Here is a 16,919-nt window from a genome sequence, read left to right on the forward strand (position 1 = left end):
TCCTACCACTATCCCTAGTGGAGTTGCACTCAGGACATTGCACCCAAGCCGTGACTGTCATCCCTAGTGGAGTTACACCTAGGCCGTTGCACACAAGCCGTGACCTATCACGCTCATTGGAGTCAAGAGCAGGCCACTGTCCCTAATCCCCAGTAGGAGTCACACCCATACTGCAGCCCATTATCCCCAATTGAGTTAGGGTCATTCTAACCTCTTCAATCCCCAGTGGGTCTGTTTCACACCAAGTCACTATTCCTTTGTTATCTTATCCCTAGAGAGTCAGGTTACCTATTATCCATGGAGTCTCATTTTTCACCCTCAGAAATCATACTCACCCCTAATCCCCAGTGAAGTATGCTTCTGTTTGCCATCCTTCGTTGAGTCACCATTTCCATCTGAGCCCTTAGTTTGTGAATGGTCTTAACCATTTTATCCCTAAGGAGTCGGATTGCCATCCACAAACATATTCCCCATGGAGATCCACCTATATGACAACCCACACAATGGTCTAGATGCACGACCCTAAACGGCATAGTCCAAACTATATGACCTTAAACTGTAGCGGTGGTCTAAATGCATGACCCTAAATTGCATGGTCCAAACTATATGACTTTAAACTATAGAGAAGATCTCGTTGCACAAGCTTAAATTGCATGGTCCTAGTTGTATGACTTTAAACTGCATAACCATGGTCCAAACTATATGACCTTAAATTATAGTGATCGTCTAGATGCACGACCTTAAACTGCATGGTCCAAACTATATGACCTTAAGCTATAGTGGAGGTCTTGATACATGACCCTAGACTGCACGGTCCTAATTGCAGGACCTTAAACTACATAACCATGGTAAAAACTATACGACCTTAAATTGTAACGGAGGTCTAGTTGCACGACATTAAACTGCATGGTCCTAGTTGCATGACTTTAAAACTGCATAGCCATGGTTCACGCTATATGGCCCTAAACTATAGTACACGTCCTTATGGCAGGATGTAAAAGTACACAACATACGGTCTCGGAGGTTAGACCTTTAACATGCCCTCAGGTCTCGACGAATGACCTTAAAACACACCAAATTGATGGTCACGGTGGCATGACCTTAACACGCTTTCGCAAAAAAATAGAAAAAAGAAGAAGAAGAGAAAGAAAAAGACGGGCTTATTGAAAACTCGCATGGGCACTATGGGCAAGATTGTCAAAATAAATGAGTTGTGGTGAAAATCCTTCGGGGCACTCACTCTCAAATGATGAGCATGTTGATCCTCCCCTACGAGACATCATGAGTAACAATGTCAAACGTCCCTACGACATGACGTTAAAACTGCGCAACATATAGTCCATTCGCATGACTATAAATTGCTTCCTGTTCCTACATGTCTCCATGGGGTTACCGCATGACATATCTCCTACACATCCCCTACTACATCCTTCTTCACAAGCTCCCAGTGAAAGGACACCACCCCTCCGACCTGTCCTCCCTAATCAAGGTGTGCCTCGGTTGCGACTGTGAGGCTTCGAAGCAGAGCATGCACTTCAAAGCATGCAACCACTTCTACTAAGCCATATATTAAAGAGATATACCACAGTTCAGACTGTGAGGCTTCGAAGCATAGCATGAAACCATCAAAGCATGCGCCCGCCTCTATAAGGCCATATCTCAAAGAGGCATACCACAGTTTCAGTTGTGAGGCTTCGAAAGCAGAGCATGCAACCATCAAGGTATGCGACCACCTCTACAAAGCCATATCACAAAGAGGTGTACCATAGTTCCAGTTGTGACGTTTCGAAAGCAAGCATGTAACCGTCAAGGCATGCGACCACCTCTACAATGCTATATTTAAAAGAGGTGTACCACAGTTCTAATTGCGAGACTCCGAAGGATGCGACCCACCACTACAATGCTATATCCAAAAGAGGTGTACCACAGTTTTGTGAGACTCTGAATCATGCGACCCGCCTCTACAAAGCCATATCCACAGTTCCGGCTGTGAGGCTTCGAAGCCGAGCATGTAATCATCAAGGCATGCACTCGTCTCTCTAAGAGGCATACCACAGTTCCAGCTGTGAGGTTCGAAGTAGAGCATGTAACCATCAAGGCATGCGACCGCCTCTGCAAAGCCATATCTCAAAGAGGTGTACCACAGTTTCGACTGTGAGGCTTTGAAGCAGAGCATGTAATCATCAAGTCATACACTCGTCTCTCCAAGAGGCGTACCATAGTTCTGACTGTGAGGTTCGAAGCAAAGCATGCAACCGTCTTATCATCAAAGAGGCGTACCGCAGTTCCGACCATGTGACTTCATATCATTCGCCTGATAAGGCCTTTCACCATCGGGCTCCCATTTCCCCAACTGAAATACACTATTTGTGGCTCTTTAAGCCTCCATCGTGCACCCTAACTACCCATGACTCCACTTCTTGTCATGTGTGCCTTTATGCTAGGCCCCGTTACCGCTGAGCATATTCTATCACCATCCCTAGCGAAGTGGTACCCAGGTCGTTCAACTCAGGCCATGACTTCTCATCCCCTGTAGGAGAGTCACACTCGTACTACAACTTATTATCCCTAATGGAGTTAGAGTAATTTTTAACACTGCAACACCTAGTGGGTTGGCCTCACATCTATTTATTCTGTCTTCAAGGATATAAGGACCCACATTTGTCCCATCTTCCTCAATAAGGTCAGCTTTCCTATCTAGACCCCTCATTGGTCCTATCTATCTTATCCCCAGGGAGTCAGATTGCTACCCACAAACCTATTCCCCATGAAGTCTCACCAACATGGCGACCCAAGAGTTGGTCCATGCTGCATGACCCTAAACTGCACAGCCCCGGTCCTTGCTGCATGACCCTAACCTGCACAGCCCCGGTCTATGTTGCATGACCCTATACTGCATAGCCCTGGTCTAGCTGCATGACCCTAAATTACGCGGTCCAAACTATATGACCTTAAACTGCACAGCCTTGGTCTGTGCCGCATGACCTTAAACTGCATAGCCCAGGTCTAGTTGCACGACCTTAAACTGCATGGTCCTAATTGCATGACTCAAAACTGCATAACCACAGTCCAAACTATATGACCTTAAACTGTAGCGGAGGTCTAGTTGCACGACCTTAAACTGCATGGTCCTAGTTGCATTACTCGAAACTGCATAACCACGGTCCCAACTATATGACCTTAAACTATAGTGGAGCTCTAGTTGCACGACCTTAAACTGGATGGTCATAGTTGCATGACTTTAAACTACACCACCACGGTCCAGTTGTATGACCTTAAACTATAGTGCATGTCTTGGCGGCATGACATTAAACTGTTTCGCACAGGTCCCAGAGGCATGACCTTAAACACTCATTCACAAAAAAAAAAAAAAAAAATGACGAAATAACGGGCATGATGTATACCTTAACAAGGGAACGTTATGAGTAAAAATGACGGATGGGCATGGTCACGAAGCCATGAGTAAAAGAGTTACATGAATAAAACAAAACCGGGCATGATGAAAACCTGAAAAGGCATCATGAGTAAAAATGGATGAAAGGGTGGACATGGCCGAAAAGTCATGGGTAAAAGAGCCCCCAAAATAAAAAGAGGTTGGTGAAAATTGTCTCCATGGCGCTATTTCCCAAATTCGACTGAAAATCTACGCATGACGCTTGGACTAATAAATAGGTTGATGCAGCACTCGCCTCAATAAGCAACTTCAGCGCTCACTCAAAAGAAGAAAATCTCTGGTGTCACAATACCAAGACTCGAAAAATAAGAGCTCTAAAGAAAAGATTTTGAAAGCTTGAGTCAAGTTGCAAAAGGACTCGAAAGACAGAATATTCACCAAGACGGCAAGACAAGTCTCATGAAAAAGAGCATCATTCTCACGAGGTTATAAACACACTTCCAAGATTCCAGAGATGCCCCAAGGGAGCTAAGTCAACCATGACTTTGGAGTGGCAAATTAGATGATTATCATAGCCAGTGGGTTGAGGTGGATATACCCAAAATGGTTATCTCAATAAACTGAGGTACCCTACTCGCCAAGGAATAACTGGTTAGAAATAACTTTGCAATCAGATGATTGTTGTAGCTACAAAGCAGTGGGTAGGGGTGGTTGTACCCAAAGTGGATATCTCGATAAACTGAGGTACCCTACCCTAGTGCACAAAGTAGACGGCACCGATGCATGGCCTTTCAGCATACCATTCACGTAAATCCCCAGAACGTGGCTCAACCCCAAAGGACATACACAAAACCCAAACCAAATGGGAACAATGCCCTTTCGACATGGCACTCAATTGCCAGACGGGCCTGATTCTGACTGACGAGGTCCGTACAAAATTCTCTGCTTCAGAATCACAAACAGTCCGCAAGAGGGTGAGAACTAGAACAAGATCCCTTAAAAAGGTCTCTTATCCCCCTAAAGTCTCCATGGACGGACCCGCGAACAATGCATCCCTACGTTTGAGCATTCTAGTTACACCATTACGTGAATCTCCTCAACGTTCACGTGGTCTTGTATCTAGGAAGGAAAAACATAAAAGCCGAAGGACATTTTCCAAATGTTGTCCTTCTTGTTTCTCTTGAAGCACAACATTTGGCAGGGCAAGCTGTTTGAACATATTTTTCAGCGCCTTGGTCCCTGATAGGAAGCAAGTCAATAAAGTTTACAAAACAGTAGAAATTCCCAACAGTCTCAAAATGGCCCCAGAACTGGTAAAGATCTTTATAATCACTCCAAAAGGCCACTTGCCATGTTTCGTTGCATTATGACGTGTCTAAGGCAAGGAACACAAAGAAACAATTTTCAAAAAATTGGCCTCTCGTACCCTAAAAGGAACCCAATATATGAAACTACATTTTCGGGGCATCAAACAACTATGAGACCACCGTCATTTGATCCGGCACGATCAAAAACCACTAAGGGTCAAGTTTCGGCTTAATCGAGTACTCCAGGACAAAGTTATGGGCAAAAGACTAAAAAGGGGTAGGCCAAATACTATTCTCGCGTGGCCTTACTGCACTAAAACACCATTAAAGGTAGTTGTTTTCACAGTCATGGGTAGTGAATTTTGGGGCCCATATCTAACTCGTTCCCAGTCGGGTCATGCTCAAGTTTCGTGAGCGTGTTCGTCTCGTTGAGACTAGCATTTCGATATGTGGTATGCCCCGAGACGATGTTCGAGCACGGAGAAAAGCTAGAGAGAAGTTGTCGATTCGTGAAGAAGTTGCAGAAAATTCAGCAGCGACACGTATCGTTCGATGGACCAAATCATGACGTTTGTGCAACGGATCGACGCAAAACCAATTCCATTGTGTGTGTAAGGTTCAGGGCTATCATTGGACCGAAACCCGTACATAATGGACGGTCAGATTTTATGTACGAAGCCGACAAAGTAACTGAAATTTTGGCAAAAACTCAAAAGTGGTGAAATCTTCGTTTGGGCTCCAAATCGCGTTCTGTTTGTTGCCACGTGATCGTGCCGGCATTCTTAGTGCACTACGATAAAGAAATAACAGAAAAACATTAAGGAACAAGCGCACTATCGATCCGAAGTTTTCAAGATTCAAGCAAATTTCAAGTCTCGTGATCGTGGCTCAAAAACGCGATCTATGGCTCAAAGTTGGCATCAAAATGATTGACATGCCAAGCGCTACAAGAAAACGATCATCTTCGATCAAACGGGCATTAGAGAAACCTTAGATCAGTCATGGAAGATCACACAAGTTCTAGGGCAACAATAGGGGTTGTTTCGAAATTCCATAAATTGTTAGGCAAGGGCAAAGCAATCATTTTGCACCCTATTTTATTAATTTTTTTTAATTTATAATAACTGTAATCATCTTCAATTGAGGTAGTTTTTGGGCATATACCCATGTTTTATCGCAATTCTATGCAAAGCTAAATTGTAAAAGACCTTCGATTCATTTTTCATTGATTCAATAAAATTTCAATTTTTGCTTAAGTTCTTGGGTACATCTTGGAGAGAGAGAGAGAGGAGAGAAGGAAAAGGCGAGTACCCTTAGGTAAAGTAATTTTCTCTCTCATCTTTCTCTTTTCTCTCTCCTTTTTTTTCTTTTCTCTCTCTTCTCTTTCTCTCCCTTCTTTTTCTCTCTCGTCTCTTTCTTTCTCTCTCTTCTCATCTCTATCTCTCTTTTCTCTCTCGTCTCATCTCTATCTCTCTTTTCTCTCTCATTCGCAGCACCAAGTGGTGTTCTCTCTTTTATTTTTTCATACCCAACATGGGGTGGAGTTTTATCTTTCCCCTCCTCTCATTCTCAACGTCAGTTGGGTTTTCTCTCTCCTCTCCTCTCATTCTAGATGCTGGCTGGGTTTTCACTTATTTTTCCCCTCCCCTCTTTTTTTTTATCCTTGAGGTCTCGCATGATCATGACCCTCCTCTTCTCTGGTCCCTGTGGTCTCTCATGACCACAACTTTCTCCTCTCCTTTCTTATGGTCTGGCAGTATCACAATTCTCTTCTTTTTTTATCGTTTTATCTCTTGCATGTCTACCCGCTCCATGTTTACCATCAAGTCTACCTCATCTATCTTTGTTTGGTAGTCCCTCATGACCATCTCCCTTTCTATTATCCGTCTCATAGTGGTGCACGTTCGAGTCTCTTTTTACCTCTCACGTTCCATGGTCCGGCACGACCACCATTACCCAAATCTTCATAGCTTAGCGCTGGTTGAGCAATTTCCTACTTAGAGCCAGTTGAGAACTTTCTTACCTAGCGCCTGTTGAGCAATTTCCTTGTCATCGCCAGTGGAGTTTCTCTCTCCGGTTGAGTGTCTCTCTCCATCTCATTGCCGGCTGAGTCTCTCTTTCTCCGCATCTCAGCGCCGGCTGAGTTTCTATCTCTCTACTACCTACTCTCGCAACCACCATCTCTCTCCGCCACTCTTCAGCTCCCATCTTCTTCACTACTGTGCATCCATCTCGTGGCTTCACCACCCATCCCCCATCTTCCTCTCTGCTCCTCAGCAGCCAACCGTTTCTCTATCTATGATCAAGCTGATGAATACATTCCTGAAGCCCAGAAGCTCGAATCAAACATTGTCTCTGGATTTCTCAATTCAAAATCTACCTGCAAAAACAAGACCAAGCCCAAGCAATCTCTCAAGCTCAAAGCATGCCACAATGCCCAGACTTCGACCCTGAATTCCTCACTCTAGCTGTACATGAGGCCACAGCTTGCCAAGTCATACCAGTGGTCATTGCCTCTGCCCATCCTTACCTCACTCTTTCCCATCCTCTGTAACTTCGGCCATCAGTTGCAGCCACCGCCTCTTTCCTCCTCACTCGACCTCCAACCTGCTGCAACCATCCTTCCTGCAATCGACCTCCAACCTGCTGCAACCACCAGCAGCTCATACCTCGTCACCTTCTTTGCCCCTGTGACCGAGATTCCTGTCTCCGCCCTTCTCCACCTCTATTTCGTACGCCCTGCAGCAGCCAATTGCCGCCACTCTACTGTCCACGCTCAGCTATCTCGGCCACGCTTAGCCCTAACCTGGCCGCTACGCCCTTCGCTCAGTACCTACCACAACCCATCCACTGCGCCCTGTTTTCAGCATCTTCTCTCGCTCGCTAGCCTCCTTTGCTTCCTGCTCTCTTGTGATTCCTTCTGCAATCTCCACCACTCTCAAATCGCAGCAACTTCTGCGACGTCTGCTGTCCACTCTTTCACCACCTGTTCTCAACCATCTCCCTCTGTGGTAGTTTGCTCCAACTCTCTTTCGTGTCTTCTACTCTCCAGTCGCCCAAGGAAAAGACCCAATTGAGCACTTTATGTTTTCTCTCTCTAAGCCTTCCAAAACGAAAACTTCTTCTTTGCCTTTCGTTACCTTTCGTTGCCTTTCGTTGCGTAAAGTTCGTCGCGTTTCGATCCATCCAAAACCATTCGTGCTCTCCTTTAAAAACCAATTAACCCAACAAAAACTCCATCTCTCTCTAAGACTTAAAAAAAGAACCCAATCACTAACCCACACGAGAGGTTTTCTCTCACTTTTCACCAAAAGTTCAACTCTTTTTTTTTTATATTATTTTAATGTCCTATCTTTTTTGTTATGCACCTTAAAGCACCCAAATAACGTTCTCTTCCATCATCAATACACTTTTTTTTTTTTTTGCTCAAATACATTACCTCTTCTTCCATGCACGTAGGGTCCCACAAAAAAAAAAAAAAAAAAAAAACGTTCCTTCTCTCTCAACTCACGCATTTTTTTTGTTTTATCTTATGATACTTTTTTGACTCCTCCTCTCGTAGCTAATGTTTATTTTATTAAACCATCTAATATTTATCCCACCCACCCCTCTTTATTTATTTTATTATTTTTGTCAGTCAAATTAACCTCATCCATCCATCTTTAGCTTGTGCTCAATCCCCTTACCTCAACCATTCCATTCTATTTTCCCATATTTTATTTTGTTCATTCCATTGTTGATTTTATTTTATTTGACTCCTATTTTAGTTACTCATTTTATTTAGCTACTTCATTTTAATCATCGCATCTTACTTTATTTTATCCCTTTCATTTTATTTTACTTCACTTCATCTTAGTCTCATCTATTTAGTTTCATTTTCCAATTTTATTTTAATTCATATATTTTATTGTCATCCCATTTCTGTCATGTGTTGTTTCATTGTGTGCGCTCGCCCTATAACAAGGTGGGGACCTTGCCCCACTTGTCGGTACTTCTAATATGTGTATGTGTGTGTGTTTGCAGGAAAGGAGAAACAAGTCAAGGGAGGCAAATCCAAACCGGCCATAGGCCAGGAGGGCTTTCCAACGTGATTTAAGAGGGCGCCCATGCGAGCCAGCCCGAGTGTGTCATGGTCCCACGTGTGGTAAGTTCTGCCTTACGACCTTAAATTCCTCTCTTATCGGTTGGTAATACATGCCCTTGTTTTCGAACGAATTTCCCGAGAGACTGATCTTAAAACGTCCCGAGTCTCCCCTAAAACTCGAGACACGTGCGACCCGATCATCCAGATCCGGAGGGCAAGATCGAGGCACCTAACCACTTGGGTCTCATGCCTTTTCTCTATCTTGCTATGCATGTTGCTTGCTGTTTTTGACGTGTGTTCTCTTCTTGGAAGAGTTCCTTTCCTAGTACCAGCTTTCGCGTGGCCGAGTTCTCTATGCAAGGGGCTAAGATGTCTTTCTGAAGATTTTGGCGTCCATAGATTCAAGCGATCTTTTCTTCTTTTTCGTGAAGGAGACTTGTCTTTCATGCTTATTCGTCAGAGGGATGGATTGCGTCGAAGTTTTTCGTGGGTGTTAGAGGCTTTGGCTACTCTTCTGCTGTAGGGAAGGAGTTCCGGGCTCGTCGAGGAGTGGCTAGAGATCGCCATGGCCATTGATTGGTTCGGTGAGGCCGTGCGACAGAAGGCGTGCCTCTGCCCTACTTCGTGATGGTCCGGGCTTTTTCTTAAGGTGATGATGGTCGCTTAGCATGCCTATCTGGCTCCTATACACACGGTGGAGGGGATAAGGCTTCGACTCTTGTTCGTGTAGGCATCGTTTCTTTGGTCATCTTTATTCGAGGCTTATTTCTTCCACGGCTACTATTTTTTGCTCGGCTATGTCTTGTGCATTGCGGTGACTGGGTTGTAGCCGACTCTCTTCCTTTATTTGATTGAAGGGTTGAGGTGCATCAAAAATGATGTATGATAGTCTTCAGACCCATTTGTCTTGTATTTTAATGTGTGAGTGTGTGATTGTAGGAAAAGAAGAAATAACCCAAAGGAGGTGATTTCAAACCTGTCATAAGTCCGAGGGGCATTCCAACGTGATCTAAGAGGGCGCCCATGTGAGTTAGCCCGAGTGCGTCATAGACACAAGTGAGGTAAGTCCCACCTCATACCTTAATTCCTCTCTCACAGGTTGGTATTCCTACCCATGTCCTCTTGACACAGATCATGAGAGAGCGACCTCTGGTCCCGGGTCTATATCAAACCCAGAGCCAAGTCATCAGTTCACCTTTACCCATGGGCGAGATTGAGGCATCTAACCAAATTGGACTCAAAATGAGAAAGTTATGAGCATTTAAAATTCATCTTTAAATGAGAAAACATAGTTTCCATAAATGGAAACTGGTTTACCGTGCTTGCACAGCAACAGTGTAAAACCCACTTTTTTATGGTAAGTTAGGCTTAGAGTGGTCCCGGAGGTCCAATTGAGCTAAAATTTGGTATGTGGAGATTTTTTGACGTTATGAATCCAATGGAGGTGGTTTGATATTGTTTTGAGACCCAGAAAATAAAGCTATAGTTATAGGGTCCATTTTTAGCATGAGATGAACTAGATTTGAAAACCAAGTTTCATCCTGATCATATCAAAACATATTTGAACGTGACAAAAATTTGTGGATGTCCTTAGGGTGTAAAAAACTACCCTCTTTGAGGCCATTCTGATACTTCTTTAGAGGTCACCCAATTTTAGGCTTATTATTATAGTATTCCTGTGGTCTAGTGGTGTCTTGGGCACCGGCGAGACCAGGTTACTACCGGTCCTCTCCTTTTTTGCACCGAGGATACAAGTACATCAAAAATTACGTATAACAATTTTCCCTGCCGAATGCTACTATTCAAGAGAAGCGAGAAGTGTAACATTCAGAACAAAACCTCGCTAAAGCTCTTCTCTCAAATCCTTACTAAGGCGCTTTTATTATCTTTCAACAATCTTTTTATTCTCGATCATCGGTATCAACACAATTATTTAGGGGAAGACCATGCTAAGCTTCTTCCCTGAGGGATGACCTAAGAGGATTTTAAAGACCGGGGGCCTTTTAGGGGCTTAATAACCCAATACTGCTAGAATCTGTTTTCTGGGGGAGCATGCTGATCGGGTGCCTTGTGGAAAAGCTTACTTTTCCATCTCAACAATACTTCCTAATGAGCCAACTGGTGGGTGGCTTTGGGGCTTGATCCCAATCCTATGGTATTTTTGGTTCCAATAACTGGGATCTTTGCTTAAGGGCTTCATTCCCAATATTATCATAATCCAGATGTGTCTGGAAGTCGGGGGCCTTGCTTGGAGACTTCCTTCTCAATCCATCAAATTTTTCTTTGAAAGGATAGTGGTAGGGGACCGTTCTTAAGGGTTTCCTTCCCCTTTTACACTGAACGTTTGATATTTTCTTGAGAGGCTAGTGGCGGTGGCCTTTTAAGGGCTTCTTTCCCCTTTTTCATAGAACCTTTGGTCTGTCTATTTTGCTTTTGATAGAAAACCAAGGAAAGCACTTAATGGGGCATATGAACTGCTTCACTAGGATTTGGGCTGATGGCAAGGGGGATGTCTCTTTGGGGGCATGCACCTAATACACCGAGCTTAGTCAGGGGCTCGTTGGTGGTCATCCTGAAAGTCTAAACCTATCAGCAATGGGAGCCTTAATAAGGCGGTCTCTTTCAGAGCTTACACCCAATATACTGGGCTTAGTTAGGGGCTCTTTGGTGGCTATCCCGAAAGCCTAAACCTCTCAGGAATGGGAGCCTTAGTAAGACAGTTACCCTTGAAACTAGGGCATCGATCCGGATTAGGCAAGCAATGTCCTTATAAGAACTTCTATCTCGAATTGTTGACGTGCTCTTCCTGTTTTTGGTTGATGTCTTGGATTGGAGAATCTCTTCAACAAATGGCTATCCTGACTTTCCATCTTGATAGTTCTTCGGATCTTCAGGGAACCTTCACCAAGGATGACCCGAGTTATTGGACTTTCTTACGCTCTTTTTTGTCGTGATGGTAAGGTACCCATGAGGGTTATTGATTCCTAAAACCACCAAAATTTTGCTGTAATTGGTTGAAGCCGCCTTTGATCGACTATTACATCAACTAGTTTATTCGTCCAAGCGCCCTTTCGCATTTGCACCTGAACTGGATAAAAGTGGTGCCACATGATGATTTTCACCAACTTCTTCTTTTATTGAGGCTCTTTTACTAGTGATTTCGATGTCACGTCCATCTTTTATTTCCATTTTTACTCATGGCACCCTTTCGAAATTTTATCATCCCAATTTTCTATTTTTAGAACACTTTTACTCATGGCTTCATGACCATGCCCGTCTTTCATTTTTACTCATGGTGCCTTTTCGGGCTTTCACCATGCTTAATTTTTTTATTTTTAGCAATCTTACTATAAGGTCCGGGACTTTTCCTAAGAAATGAAGGTGGATGCGTGCACTGCTTGGCGTAGGTAGATGAGTGCGTGTGGAACTCGGGTAGACGAGTGTGCATGGAGCACGGGTTGGAGACTGCGCATGGATCATGGGTAAACAAGTGAACATGGAGCACAGGTAGATGAGAACACGTGGAATGCAGGTAGGCTAGTGTGCGTGGAGCGTAAGTAGGCTGGCGTGCATGGAGCACGGGTGGATAAGTGCGCAGTTGGGCGTGAGTGGCATTTGGTGGGCTTAGGGTATTTCTCCCCTCTCATGCTCTTTCTCTCACATGCATGCCTTCTCTCTCCTCATGCATGATCACTTGAGTGCCATGTGGCACATGTATGATTCCACCCCCATCATTGTGCTCCTCAAGCATGCCTTCTCTTCGTCATGCATGATCACTTGAGTGCCATGTGGCACATGCATGCTTCCACCACCATCATTGTCTTCCTCAAGCATGCCTTCTCTCTCCTCGTGCATGATTACTTGAGTGCCATGTGGCACATGCCTGCTTCCACCCCCAAGCTTATATATACCCCTCATCCACTCATAAATTTGGTTTTCTCTCTCCCTCCTCATGTCTCCATATCTTCACTTGCCCCTTTTTTCCCCTTAGCCATTAAACCCCTCGAAGCCCATAAACCCCCTCCTAAGGCCTTAACCTCTGAAGCTTGTACCCAATCCACTTGATGCTAGGCAAATCGAAGTGGAACTTGTTGAACATTCTATCTAGGGAGTTTTGATTGGAGTAGATAAGTATATTTAGTTTTGTTTATAATGCAAAATCTGATAGATCTTCCGACAAAGATCTCTCGGATCTTGACACCTTAAATTGATGAAAAATATGTAGTAGAGAAAGTGGGACAAATCGAATTAAGATTTGAGGCCAGATGTGCCCCAAAACGAGCATATCTGCTCTCAGATCTGTCGTAGAGCCAGCATGATCCCAACCATCAAAATATCATTTTAATACAAGTTAATCAAAATAAAATAAACAATAAGAAGAAGAAGGAAAGGATAAGGAAAACAATACCAGACCAGCCCAGATGGCCCTGGACTCCCGAGCCTTTGGAGGCTCGCCCGTATCAGCACCAGCCTCCTCTTTGCCTCTCTGATTCGGATGTCTACCATCAAATCTCTAGTGTAGAAGGGTTGTTGTGCCCAAAGGATAGTTTAGATCTAGAGTTCTTGTGCCCTAGGTCTAGGTTTTCTCAGGCTCAGGCTTAGGGTTAGAGTTAGGGTTTTCTCAAGCTTAACTTTCTCTGAGGAAGTCTCTCAAGAATCTCTCCTAGGGTTTCAATCTTTTTCAGAATTCCTCTCTCCAAATGGCCACAAAAAGATATCTTATAGAGGGTCAAAGATGTGTTAAAAAAGATAAGTTTCCATAACCAACAGATCGTCAATCAAAGATGCCAATTTTGGGGACTCAGATCAGGGCGACACGCCTAGTGTTGCCCAACTAAACATGGCAAAAATCGCATAAAAAGGTAAGAAATCCACTCAAAATAGAAAATTCCATTTTGGGGCCAAAAGGTTTGAGCGACACTAGTCTAGGCTGGGCGACACTGCCAGTGTCTCTGTAACGACCCAAACTTTTTGAGCATGATGAAGTCATTGCCGTGAGGAGATAGGGGAAGAAGAGTGTGCGACGAAGGAAGAAGAGAGAGAGGTGTCGTGTGAGTGTGCGTGCGACGATAGAAGAAAAAGAACAAGAGAGGGGGGTGCGCTCGCAGCGATAGAGAAAGAGGCATGCGACGATAGGGGAAGAACGTGCGTGGCGATAAGAAGAGAAGGAAGAAGGCGTACAGTGATAGAGGAAGAAGAGAGGAGTGTCGAGCGACGATAGGAGGAAAGACGAAGAGAAAAGGGAAATCGCGCGTGGGGAAAAGGGAGAAGAAGAGAAGGCCATGCAAGAAGCAAGCCAGCCATCTATTGGCTGCATGCTGTCTTGTGCCCCAAATGTCAACCTTCTTTTCTTGCAAAGGCCACTTTGAAAAAATAGAAAGGCACCTCCCCACCTTTGGAGTACAAAACCACTCTTTCTCTCTCTACACCTCACGTTTTGAAGCTCAAGCTTAGCTCTATGTGCCATTGTCCGAGAGTTTAAGAAAGCTTGGTGGAGGGGAATGTGGAAGGAGATTGGAATCACCTTTGGGGACACAAAAGGTAAGTAGATCATTACCTTGCAGACCCATAAGCATCGAACATGAATAAAGTATGGTTTGAGCGTAGTTAAGTATAAGCATGTGCAAAAATGGTGACTGCATTTTCCAGAAAGCTTGCCTTCTTTTGCATGATAAAAAATGAACACTGAAATCCCTTTTAATGGCCCTAAATTTATATGGGTTGATACTCTTGTGAGTCTAATTCAAGCTAAAATTTGTTTCATGTTGTTACCCCCCGTATATTAAGAGTTAGGAGATGATTTTGGAAGGGATGCCATGGTTGGACTGTGATTTTCTAGGGATTTTAAATGTTAATGTAATGAGATTTTTACTAAGAAATGGTATCCATTTGGCCTCAAATCACCACCATTTGAAAGATCTCTGAGTCTACTTTAAGGTTAAAGTTGATGTTTATGTCCAGTTGATATTCTTGCTGAAGATATGTATTATTTTATGCATGTACGTAATTTTTAGCAGACTGTGATAATTTCTAGAATATTGCTCCTGTTGTACTAATACTTTGCCTAAGTGCCACGAAAACACAACCATTTAATAGATACATGAGTCTTCTATGATTTTCACGTTTTCACATTGCCCATTTTCTGTGTAGATGAAGAGCTATGCTCAAGAATGCTCTAGTATGTCACTGTTGACAAACCCTATAGAAACTCAGAATTTTAGTCTCTATGGCCATGATATTTGGCTGGCCAAACAGGGTCCTTAAGCTCCAAAACTACAACCATTTGAAAGCGCCGAATGCTTACTAAAAGTTGCATGTTTAAATTGTTTTGAAAGTCCAGCTGGATTGCAAGTTATGTTTCGAATTGTGAATGTATGTCACTATTGGCTGAATTCAACAAGGTTCAGAACGATATACTGAACCCTCAATTGATCAAGTATTGTTCAGTTAGCAAATTGAATTTCCCTTTATATTTTGGGTTGCAATCCTTATTTTTTATATGCTCATGATTGATAAGGACAACAATAAATTTTAAGTTGCACATGAATTGTGCACATGTCATGCATCAATGCCTCTTTCTGAACATAGCATAATCCCTTTTGCAAGGTGATTTAAATAGCATGCTTGTGATTCAAAAAAAGTTGAACGTTATTCATGCATATACATGGAACTATGTTATATGTGACTATTAGACACTACGCAATGGATCCTCCATTGGTAGTGGATATTCTGTTTCTGTTATATGAACTCTGTTATATATGAGTTCTGGCCACTACGCAATGGGTCCTCCATTGGTAGTGGATATTCTGTCTTGACGACAAGTTTAGATTCTGCCCGACTCTAATGATAGGAGTGGAGTCAGGAGATAACTGTAAATAACAGGGTGGGTTACGCCCCTTAAATTGTTATAGTCACTATGCATTGGGTCCTCCATTGATAGTGTAACGCCCTCTCGCCTAAAGGCGCAAGGAGAGGGCCGTGTATTACAAGGCCTCAGCCTATCAAAACCCCAAAGCGCACTGGGGATTTAGTGTGTGAGTGAGGATACTACCAAATGGGACTTCCATTTGTCATTGTCCTCCCTCCCGAATGAGGGTAGAAGTTTCAAGTTGTAGGATTGGCTTAGCCTGATCAATGTGACATCTACTTCAGGAGTAAATGATTATGTTCCTGATTCTTTTTCTGATTCTATTTCTTATTCTGATTCTGTTTCTGTCTATTTGAATTAAGTACTCTGTATGACTAACTGACTGTGACTGAGATAATTATCATTGTAACTGTCATTCTAGGAAATATTAGATACTTTGACTTCTGAACAATACTCACTTTAAACTGTTAGTGTACATATTCTGATGCATGAGTCTACTTTTTTATGCTAGTACAGTCTTTGACAATCCATCGGCTTTATTATGAAATATATGCTAATAGTCAAGAATACATGAATAATGACCTACTTATTGGGATTTAGCTCATACCCCTCTTTTTCCCCTTCTTTGTATAGTGAGTGTTGATAGCTCGCGTGACGACTGTTGGACGGTTGTAGCATATCTTTGAAGCTCAAGTTCTGTCAAGGAATCTTTTGACTGTAGGTGTCTGGTAGCTATGCCACAATGTATTTTGATGAATTGTATTTTGTTGATTGAGCCATTAGCGCCTTAAACCTTTGTAAAATAATTTTGAGGGCTGGATCTGTATAATGGTTTTAATTTTTCTCTGTCTGTGGCTATGTGATTATGTTTTTTTTTTTTTATTCATAGTGTGCTTTGATTCCATAATTATAACACGTGTTGATGGCACTCTCACCTGAGTGACGTACGCGTCCTCCAGTCGCGGTCCCACACTTTGTCACCCTCCGGTTGGGAATGGGAGGGATCAGGGGATGAGGTCATGACAATTATGGTATAAGAACAGCCAGGTTTGGATTCTTGGCTTAGAATGTTGTAGAGGTGCCTCTAGAATAGTTTTGAGTAGACTAGTGACTGAAGTGCTCCTTTTGTAGGACAAAGATGCCATGGACGCGTGCTAATAATGCGAGCTCTAGTAACAAGAATACAAAAGCCCTTGGAGAATTCTTCAAAACATTGGGGGCTATGACTCAAATGATGAAAGACAGTATGCCGGCCCCGATTACCCC

At 43.3% G+C, this 16,919-nt stretch overlaps 1 long non-coding RNA gene across 1 annotated transcript; it reads left to right on the top strand.

Moving 5' to 3' along the window:
- Positions 1-8,724: 8,724 nt before the first annotated feature.
- Positions 8,725-16,494, top strand: LOC148782815 (uncharacterized). Its single transcript, XR_016052187.1, has 2 exons — positions 8,725-8,845; positions 16,287-16,494. It is a non-coding gene; the product is annotated as an uncharacterized LOC148782815 (long non-coding RNA).
- The last annotated feature ends 425 nt before the right edge of the window (positions 16,495-16,919 follow it).

The sequence above is a fragment of the Amborella trichopoda genome, chromosome 3, assembly GCF_054954075.1.
Source record: "Amborella trichopoda isolate Santa Cruz 75 chromosome 3, AtrichopodaSantaCruz75HAP2 v2.0, whole genome shotgun sequence".
Classification (NCBI taxonomy): Eukaryota; Viridiplantae; Streptophyta; class Magnoliopsida; order Amborellales; family Amborellaceae; genus Amborella; species Amborella trichopoda.